This window comes from Monodon monoceros, unplaced genomic scaffold, assembly GCF_005190385.1.
Source record: "Monodon monoceros isolate NGI ecotype Baffin Bay Population unplaced genomic scaffold, NGI_Narwhal_1 Super_Scaffold_5, whole genome shotgun sequence".
NCBI lineage: Eukaryota > Metazoa > Chordata > Mammalia > Artiodactyla > Monodontidae > Monodon > Monodon monoceros.
In genome coordinates this window covers 75,250,859-75,260,111 of record NW_021703782.1, presented here as the reverse complement: position 1 = coordinate 75,260,111, position 9,253 = coordinate 75,250,859, and the positions used below count along the sequence as shown (strand labels likewise).

General features: G+C 41.3%; 1 pseudogene; it reads right to left on the bottom strand.

The window, feature by feature from the left end:
• Nucleotides 1–6,817: 6,817 nt before the first annotated feature.
• On the bottom strand, nt 6,818–7,447 carry LOC114883695 (annotated as a pseudogene).
• Between the last annotated feature and the right edge of the window lie 1,806 nt (nt 7,448–9,253).

Below are 9,253 nucleotides of genomic sequence, written 5' to 3'. Positions count from 1 at the left end.
GTTCAGAGTAATGATCATAAAGATAATCCAAGAGCTCAGGAAAAGAATGGATGCACAGAGCGAGAAGTTACCAGAAGTTTTTAGCAAAGAATTAGAAAAAGATGCTAAAAAATCTGGGAGCATGCTTAAATAGATTTCAAATCAACAACTAGGCTTTAATTCAATTGCTCTGGTTGGTTTCCTGTGAGACAGGCATGTGAACCTTTGATGATTCCTTTCACTTTCACTTTCTACCTCAGAGGAAATAAAAACATTTGTTACCTTACATTATTACCAAGCATATAGCACTTAGCTACTAGATCACACAGGAGTTTTGGATGAAGGAAGTGATAGCCCCTTCCAGGTGATAAGTGTTCATGCATGAATGTTCATGTATTTATAGAGAGCACCTGTGTTAACTTCATTTCCATTCACCCTGAGAACCCCCTGTTGAAAACTACCCATCTTCAAGATCCACTTCCAATGCCATCTCTTTCACAAAGCCTTAGATGAAATTTTGTCCCCATGTGCTCTTGCCCCTCCTTTTCTTGGAACTTCCATAGCACTTGCTGCTTGTTTATTTGTTTTAGTCACCAACTGTATTTGATTTGGGAAATGATTATTTGTGTGCTTTTCTTACCCATGGGCTCCAAAGAGAGCAGGAAACACTTTTGCTGAATCTTTTAATTTCTCACAGAATCTAGGATACTATCTCACACACGGTAGGCCCTTTTGTTCATATTTATGAAGTAAATCAATTATTGCATAACAGGGGACTTTCAAGATGGTGGAGGAGTAAGACGTGGAGATCACCTTCCTTCCCACAAATACATCAAAAATACATCTACATGTGGAACAACTCCTATAGAACACCTACTGGATGCTGGCAGAAGACCTCAGACCTCCCAAAAGGCAAAAAACTCCCCACATACCTGGATAGAGCAAAAGAGAAAAGGAAAAACAGAGACCAAAGAATAGGGATGGGACCTGCAACTCTGGGAGGGAGCTGTGAAGGAGGAAAAGTTTCCATACGCTAGAAGCCCCTTCACTGGCAGAGACGGTGGGTGGTGGTGGGGAAGCTTCGGAGCCACGGAGGAGAGCGCAGCAACAGGGATGCAGAGGGCAAAGCGGAGAGATTCCCACACAGAGGATGGGTGCCAACCAGCACTCACCAGCCTGAGAGGCTTGTCTGCTCACCCGGGCAGGTGGGCGCTGGGAGCTGAGGCTTGGGCTATAGAGGTCAGATCTCAGGGAGAGGACTAGGGTTGGCTGCATGAACACAGCCTGAAGGGGGCTAGTGTGCCACAGCTAGCTGGGAGGGTGTCCGGGAAAAAGTCTGGACCTGCCTAAGAGGCAAGAGACCATTGTTTCTGGGTGCGTGAGGAGAAGGGATTCAGAGCACTGCCTAAATGAGCTCCAGAGATGGGCACGAGCCGCGGCTATCAGCGCGGACCCCAGAGACGGGCATGAGATGCTAAGGCTGCTGCTGCCGCCACCAAGAAACCTGTGTGCGAGCACAGGTCACTATCCACACCTCCCTTCCGGGGAGCCTGTGCAGCCCGCCACTGCCAGGGTCCCGGGATCCAGGGACAACTACCCTGGATGAACGCACGGGGCGCCTCAGGCTGGTGCAACGTCACGCTGGCCTCCGCCGCCGCAGGCTCGCCCCGCACTCCGTGCCCCTCCCTCCCTCCGGCCTGAGTGAGCCACAGCCCCCAACACACCTGCTCCTTTAACCCCGTCCTGTCTGAGCGAAGAACAGATGCCCTCAGGCGACCTACACGCAGAGACGGGGCCAAATCCAAAGCTGAACCCCAGGAGCTGTGCGAACAAAGAAGAGAAAGGGAAATCTCTCCCAGCAGCCTCAGGAGCAGTGGATTAAATCTCCACAATCAACTTGATGTACCCTCCATCACTGGAATACCTGAATAGACAACGAATCATCCCAAAATTGAGGAGGTGGACTTAGGGAGCAACGGTAGACTTGGGGTTTGCTTTCTGCATCTAATTTGTTTCTGGTTTTATGTTTATCTTAGTTTAGTATTTAGAGCTTATTGCCATTGGTAGACTTGTTTATTGATTTGGTTGCTCTCTTCCTTTTTTTTTAATATATATATTTTTTCCTTTTTCTCTTTTTGTATGTATGTGTATGCTTCTTTGTGTGAATTTTCTGTATAGATTTGCTTTTACCCTTTGTCCTAGGGTTCTGTCTGTCTCTGTGTGTGTGTGTGTGTGTGTGTGTAGTTTTTAGCGCCTATTATCAATGGTGGATTTGTTTTTTGGTTTGGTTGTTCTTTCTTTCTTTTTATTATTTATAATAATTTTTTAAAAAGTTATACTTTAATAGCTTTATTTTATTTATTTATTCTTTCTCTCCTTTTTTTTTCTCCCTTTTCTTCTGCACCGAGTGGCTGACAGGGTCTTGGTGCTTAGGCCGGGTGTCAGGCCTGAGCTTCTGAGGTGGGAGAGCCGAGTTCAGGGCATTGGTCCACCAGAGACCTTCCAGCCCCATGTAATATCAAATGGCAAAAGCTCTCATAGAGATCTCCATCTCAACGCTAAGACCCATCTCCACTCAACCACCAGCAAGCTACAGTGCTGGACAACCTATGCCAAACAACTAGCAAAACGGGAACACAACCCCACCCATTAGCAGAGAAGCTGCCTAAAATCATAATAAGTTCACAGACACCCCAAAAAACACCACCAGACATGGTCCTGCCCACTAGAAAGACAAGATCCAGCCTCATCCACCAGAACACAGGCACCAGTCCCCTCCACCAGGAAGCCTACACAACCCACTGAACCAACCTTAGTCACTGGGGGCAGACAACAAAAACAACGGGAAATACAAACCTGCAGCCTGCGAAAAGGAGACCCCAAACACAGTAAGTTAAGCAAAATGAGAAGACAGAGAAATACACAGCAGATGAAGGAGCAAGGCAAAACCCCACCACACCGAACAAATGAAGAGGAAATAAGCAGTCTACTTGAAAAAGAATTCAGAGTAATGATAGTAAAGATGATCCAAAATCATCAGTGGAACAGTATAAAAAGCCCAGAGATAAACCCACACACATATGGTCACCTTATCTTTGATAAAGGGGGCAAGAATATACAATGGAGAAAAGACAGCCTCTTCAATAAGTGGTGCTGGGAAAACTGGACAGCTACATGTAAAAGAATGACATTAGAACACTCCCTAACACCATACACAAAAATAAACTCAAAATGGATTAAAGACCTAAATGTAAGGCCAGACACTATAAAACTCTTAGAGGAAAACATAGGCAGAACACTCTATGACATAAATCACAGCAAGATCCTTCTTGACCCACCTCCTAGAGAAATGGAAATAGAAACAAAAATAAACAAATGGGACCTAATGAAACGTAAAAGCTTTTGCACAGGAAAGGAAACTATAAACAAGACGAAAATACAACCCTCAGAATGGGAGAAAGTATTTGCAAACGAAGCAACTGACAAAGGATTAATCTCCAAAATATACAAGCAGCTCATGCAGCTCAATATCAAAAAAACAACCCAATCCAAAAATGGGCAGAAGACCTAAACAGACATTTCTCCAAAGAAGATATACAGATTGCCAACAAACACATGAAAGGATGCTCAACATCACTAATCATTAGAGAAATGCAAATCAAAACTACAGTGAGATATCACCTGGCACCAGTCAGAATGGGCATCATCAGAAAATCTACAAACAATAAATGCTGGAGAGGGTGTGGTGAAAAGGGAACCCTCTTGCCCTGTTGGTGGGAATGTAAATTGATACAGCCACTATGGAGAACAGTATGGAGGTTCCTTAAAAAACTAAAAATAGAACTACCATACCACCCAGCAATCCCACTACTGGGCATATACACTGAGAAAACCATATGTCAAAAAGAGTCATGTACCACAATGTTCATTGCAGCACTATTTACAATAGCCAGGACATGGAAGCAACGTAAGTGTCCACTGACAGATGAATGGATCAAGAAGATGTAGCACATATATACAATGGAATATTACTCAGCCATAAAAGGCAACGAAATTGAGTTATTTGCAGCGAGGTGGATGGACCTAGACACTGTCATTCAGAGTGAAGTCAGAAAGAGAAAACAAATACCATATGCTAACACATATATATGCAATCTAAAAAAAAATTAATGGTTCTGAAGAACCTAGGGGCAGAACAGGAATAAAGAGGCAGACATAGAGAATGGACTTGAGGACACAGGGAGGGGGAAGGGTAAGCTGGGATGAAGTGAGGGAGTGGCATTGACATATATACACTACCAAATATAGTTAGCTAGTGGGAAGCAGCTGCATAGCACAGGGAGATCAGCTCAGTGCTTTGTGTCCCCCTAGAGGGGTGGGATAGGGAGAGTGGGAGGGAGACGCAAGAGGGAGGGGATATGGAGATATATGTATACATATAGCTGAATCACTTTGTTATACAGCAGAAACTAACACCATTGTAAAGCAATTATACTCCAATAAAGATGTTTAAAAAAATAAAGTCATTCACATATCATTCATAATTATGACTTTATAGTTGGGATAAATCAACAGCACCTTAAAAATAAATATTAAAATAAATTGTTAAGTCAGTTAAAAAATTATTGCATAACTGAATGCTGAAGAGGGTGTTTGTGTATTGTAGTATCTGTATTCAAGTGATATTAAAGAATGTAGGAGCTATTTAATGTGTGTAATTTTTTTTTTTTTTTTTGTGGTACACGGGCCTCTCACTGTTGTGGCCTCTCCCGTTGCGGAGCACAGGCTCCGACGCGCAGGCTCAGCGGCCATGGCTCAGGGCCCCAGCGCTCCGCGGCATGTGGGATCTTCCCGGACCGGGGCATGAACCCGTGTCCCTTGCATCGGCAGGCGGACTCTCAACCACTGCGCCACCAGGGAAGCCCATAATGTGTGTAACTTTTTATAAGTGAACATGAAATATTTAAACAGACAAAACTCCCAGGTGATACCAAACAGACCAATTTTAACATCAACTGCTATACCCAGGAGTGATGTCAGATTAATGGGACACCTGAAATAACCATCATAAAAAGCTCCTAATTAAAAGGGGTGTTCCAGCTGTAGAGATAACTTGATCTTTTCTAATGCCAGGGAGGTCTAGAAAACAGCTCTCTATGTAGCTGAAAAGGCATCCATACATTCATAGGTAGTAACAAACAGGACACAGTTTTTGCAGGAGTTTTGTGGGAGGCAGTTTTTACAGAAGGCAATTACGCTGGAGGATAATTGCACTTCCAGTGTTCCACAGGTCTGTGAAATTAGCAATCAAGCATAGAAATAGCTAGAACAATAGAAATAGAGTAGATGGGTTGTGTGGAGCAATGGCAAGCTAAAACTTAGAACTCTTCAATTAGGAGATAAACTCTAGCACCAGGAACCTAAAACACCAGGCTGAGATGGGGGATGGGGTGGGGTGAGATGTAGGAAGGCCCAAAGATGATGCATAATTAGCAACAGGTAGGAAGAAGAGGACCCAACTCAAAATCGGTCTGATTCTAGACAGAATTCTCCCTAGTTAGGGAGAATTAATAAGTGCCAGCACCCAACAGAGTTTTACTTGAACTTAATCTTTAATTTTGTTCGTTTTAGTTAACTGTTTAGTAATCTGAACATTTTATCTCATTGTGAGGGCTCCATTTCTTTAGAGGCATAACTGAACAATTATTATTTAAAGGCATAATGACTGATATTAGTAACGGAGAGGAGGCACCAAATCAGTAAACTGAACTGATGGCTTCTGGGACCTTGACAGTGTGGTATCACATTAGCTACTATATAATGCCTTTTCCTCTTACATATAGTAGCCCTTACACTTGTGTCCAGAGAATTAATCTGATGGGTTCCTCACTGATCCAAGGACAGAAGAGGATTTTTGACTGGCACCCTTTTCTTCAGGTTCCAGTTCTAAGTTACAGATAGGATACCTCCATGATCAGTTAATCTAATGAAACAGTGGAAAACTTTGCTAACTCTACCAAAACTCACATACCACTAATTTACCCTCATCCTCAGCAAGAAAAGATGATTCACAAACCATTATCCTATGAAAGCCTTTTTATAAAGCTTTGTTAAGATCAGATGGTGTCTTGGTAACAGTACAGAATCAGTTAAAATTGTGGGGCAAAGACTAAAAATAAGACTAAAAGGCTAAACTGAATAGGCGACTCTGTTGCCTGTCTTGGGGTATGCTGCCATTTCATCCCTCGAATAATGAAATTGTTCTTGAAAGCCACTCTTTTAATACATAACATGCTGACCTTTTTAACACTTCTAATAAAGCCTCCAGTTCTGGGGACCTTGTTTCCACTTGATAATGAGAGTGTTCTCTTCTTACCCTCAGAGCACACGTTCGGTCCACCACCTAGCCCAGTAGTTCTCAGACTTCCCTGCACTTTGGAATAACCTAGGGAGCTTTAAAAAATACTGATGTGTAGATCCCACCTCCAGATTTTTTTTTTGAATAAGTCATGCTTTTTATTTTTCAGAAGTGAAAAAGACAAGTGGCAACTTGCCTTTGGAAAAGACATTAATATCAGAGTAATAAGCTACCTATCTCATAGAGAAAGTAGCTGAACAAAGACTCTATTATCATATAAATCTCAAAGAAAGTTCTATTAAATACATCTCATATGTTTTTAACTAAAACAACAAAACAAAAACATCAGCAACAACAAAAAATTAAATAGAATCCATAAAGTGGTATGTGAAGAAGGAAAAAGGAAAGTCTGGAAATCTACATACTGAGAGCTCTCTATTAAAATCAAGGAGGCCCAAATCTGTTTCTTTTAAACAATATTCATGGATATAACCGCGTTTTTCTAAATTTCTCATTGATAATACTCATAAGTCTGGTTCCATAATAATCTATAATGTAACTACTTCTATCTGAAGGTCCAAAAATCTGAATTGAAATAAGAATGAAATCAATTAGGCTCCCAATTCCACAAAATCCTACAGTGCAAAACTTTAACAAACCCAAGGCAGGGTATCCAAGGTAAAATCTATCTGCTCCCAACCATCCAACAAAAAAGAGACAGTGCAACCGCCACCTTGTATGAATAGCCATTTACGTTTTGGCAAGATATGGGCTTGAGAAAGCCAATTTTGTTTCCAGTAAAATGTGTTTCATTGCCACCAAAATCCTTACAAGTCATGTTAGGTGTTGGAAAACATGGAACATGAGCTGTGTAGTTTGTACAGTTCACTGGTTCTTGTGTAGCATCATTTATTTTTGGATCCTTACAAATATATTGTCCCACTTTGAGGTTCTCGCACGTAAGCGTCTCCTCGCCGCTGCTGTGGCAGCTCCCCAAGGTCCCATGGTTACTGATGCAAATCACAGAACACCCAGGAGCCCAGCAGCAGCAGTCTCAGAAGCAACCGGCCCAGAGGGCCAAGCAGCCGCCATGCCGGGCACCGGCTTATCCCCTATAACTCACCTCCAGATATTCTGATTTGATTGGTCTGCTATGGAGACTGGGCACTGGGATTCCTAGAAGTTCCATAGGGAATTCTAACTTACAGCCAAGGTCGAAAACCATTCCTAAAGCTGAATGCCTCTTTACCATTCGTGTTCATACAAACCATTTGAAGATTTTGTTAAAATACAGATTTTGATTCAGTGAGGTTGGGGTAGAGCCTGATACTCTGCATTTCCAACAAGCTTCTAGGCGATGCTGATACTCCTGATCTACAGACGACACTTGAATAGCAGGGATCTGGATTATTCTCACTCCCACAAAAAAATGTCTATGTTGTTGCCAGCATCTGGGATTCATGGTGATGACTAAATGGAATGTTTATGGTCATAGTCAAACATTCTTTTCAAATTATACACCAACTGAATCTGAGCGCCCCATAGTTATGGGCATGATTAAAGGACAGGAAGTGGGGGGGAGAGTACCTTAACAATAAAGATTTGTAGATTTGCACTTATATTCACGTTCCCCTCATCAGAAATGGTTTGCTTTCATAATGAGTTATTTCTTTTTTTAATTCAGTTAGAAACACAGATTCTTTCCCCACACATATGCAGGACACTATGACACATTTATCATGATTTTATTTGACTCGCAAGTCAAATAAAATTTTAACAGTACTGTTAAAATTTTCAGTATTGTTCAAAATTTAACAATACTGTTAATGTTTTCAGTATTATGTGACCGTTTTATTGTATTACAAAGCAGAAAATTAACCTGATAGTGTATCGGTATGGATTTTTGGGATAATCCCATCTGAGAGGCAGGTTCTTTCAAATAAGTACTATCTGGAAATAAGATATTCTTCCTTTGATCACCATATTTCTCTAAAATATTTGAAGTCTATGTGCCTTAAATATAAAGCTGGCAATGCAACTAAACTTTCAAAAAATGCCCATTGATAAATTTCGGCATGGCCATGGCCCTGTTGAAATTTCAGAATTAAGTGAATTTCAAAGAGAGGAGATTTTAATAGATATAAGTTTTGTAAATTTTTTTTTTTTTTTTTTTGCATAAGGAGGATGAGGAAATGTGCTCATCTGGTCACCACTTCACAGAAGAATAAAAAGAAATGTCTTCCACCTTTTCATACAACCCCTATATTAGCATTACCCTTCCTCTAGAGCCCCATGGGCCAAATCGGGTTCACTGCCTGCTTTTGTACCACCCACAAGCTAAAAGTGGCTTTTGCATTTTTAAATGGTGGGAAAAAAATCAAAAGAAAAATAATATTTCATGATGTGAAAGTTATATAAAATTTAAATTTCAGTGTCCATAAATGAAGTTTTATTGGGACATAGCCATGCTTATTTGTTTATGTGTTGTCCAAGGCTGTTTTGTACTACAATAGCAGAGTTGAATATTTGGGACAGAGACCATGTGACCCACTAAGTCTAAAGCATTTTTTTATCTGGCTCTTTATAGAAAAAGTTTGTTGATTCCTGCTCCAGAGATATACCCACTTTTCTTCATTCTTACTTGAAATTGAAGACGTGCTTTGTTTTGCAGATTATATCCGGTTTGCAAATGTTGATGCTTTATAGCTGTGTGCCCATGCACGTGTGCGTGCACATGTAAACACACTCACACACACACACACACACACACACTCTAATTTTGTCTCCTTTAATTCTGCCTCCTCATTTCTGCTCTGATAACCAGGAAGTCTGAGATCTGCTTCAGAACCAACTCTATTTGCTTTTCCTGGCCACAAGAATGGAGTTCTTTAAGAAGGGAACCAAAGCTTGAAAGCA